Here is a 1,880-nt window from a genome sequence, read left to right as displayed (position 1 = left end):
CTCAAGGTTCCGGGAGCCGGGCCGGGCGGAGGGGGCGGGGCGGGAGTTAGGGTCTCAATGCCCCGCCGGTCCGCGGGCTCTGCACGTCCTTCCACTGCCCGCCTCCTCCTTGGAGCCCGCCCCGATTCACGCCCGCCGGGTGGGTACCAGCAGCCTCTGCTCTCCAAGTCTCCTCTGGAAAGTCGCTCGGGTCTGCTGGTCCTCGCCGAGCTTGCTCCCTTTTAAATTCTCCTGGCACTTGCTGTAGTAGTTGTCCTTCAGCATCAAAGGTCCTTTAATCGGTTGTAATCACCGATTATTGTGAGACACAATAAATAATCATGTTAGGTGATGATACATGCTATTCGTTAAAATAGGAACCCTCGAGCACTGCTGGTGGGAATGCAGACTGGTGCAGCCACTGTGGAAAATAGTATGGAGTTCCCTCAAAAAATTAAAAATGGAACTCCCACTTGACCCAGTAATCCCACTTCTAGGAATATATCCCAAGAAATAATAATAATAAAAAAAAACAATCAGAAAGATTATATGCACCCCTATGTTCATAGCAGCCCAATTTACAGCCTGAGTGCCCATCAGCAGATAAGTGGATTAGAAAACTGGTGCATCTACACAGTGGAATAATGCTACGCTGCCATAAAAAGAAAGAACTCTTAGCATTCACAACAGCATGGATGGACCTGGAGAGCATTATGCTAAGTGAAATAAGCCAGTCAGAGAGAAATATCACATGATATCACTCATTTGTGGAACATAATGAACAACATAAACTGATGAACAAAAATAGATCCAGAGACATAGAAGCATTGAGCAGACCATCAAACCCCAGAAGGAAACTGTGTGTGTGTGGGTGGGTGGGGGGTGTTAAGAGATCAACCAAAGGACTTGTATGCATGCATATAAGCATAACCAATGGACACAAACAGTAGGGGGGTGAGGCATGTGCTGGGGGTGGGAGCGGCCAGGAAGAGGTCAATGGGGGAAAAAGGAGACATATGTAATACTTTAAATAATAAAGAATTTAAATTAAAAAAAAGCAGAATAGAGATATGGGATACTTGAGCAGAGACCTGAAAGAAATGAGGGAATGATCTGTACGGATATCTAGAGGAAGAGCCTTCCAGATAAAGGAAATGGCAAGCAGAGGCTCTGATGCAGGAACATGCTTGCCCTGCTTGTGGTCACCAAGGAGGTTATTGTGTGAAGAAGTACGGAGAAGGGTAGTTAGATTGCTCAGGGCTTTGAAGGCCTTGGTTAAGGACTTTGGTTTTGAATCTGAGTGAAATGGGAAGTCACTATAGGTTTTGAGCAGAGAAAATGATCTATTTTTAAAAATATTCTGTCTGCTTGTGGAATGTGGGGTATGGGGGGGCAAGGATGGAAGCTCTCCTAAGGGTGACCAGTTTGTCCTGGTTTACTTGGGACTTTCCTGGTTTTAACACTGAAAGTCCTATGTCCTGAAAACCTCCTCAGTCCCAGGCAAACTAGGATGATTGGTCACCCTATGGGGAGTGAGAGATGGTGATGTTTAGAATAAGGTGATAGTGACAGGAAAGTGGTTTTGAAAGCAAGCCTAAAGAGTTTGCTAAAGGAGTGAATTTGGGTGTGAGAGAATAAAGGAGTTGAGGATGACTTATAGGCTTTGGCCTGAACAACTGGAAGGAAAGAGTTGCCATGTATGGAGAGGAGGAAGGCTGGAGTAGGTTAGAGGGTCGATGACCAGGAGTTTAGTTTTGGTCATGTTAGTTTGAGATCACTTAATAGACTGGCAAGTAGGGACATCAACTGGACTGTTGCGTGAATGAGTTTAGAGTTCTGAGGAACAGTCTGGGCTGGAGATAAAAAGATGTTAGTTATCAGTATATATAGGTGTATATATG

Source organism: Eptesicus fuscus, chromosome 9, assembly GCF_027574615.1.
Source record: "Eptesicus fuscus isolate TK198812 chromosome 9, DD_ASM_mEF_20220401, whole genome shotgun sequence".
Lineage (NCBI taxonomy): Eukaryota > Metazoa > Chordata > Mammalia > Chiroptera > Vespertilionidae > Eptesicus > Eptesicus fuscus.
Note: the sequence above shows the minus strand (reverse complement) of the source record.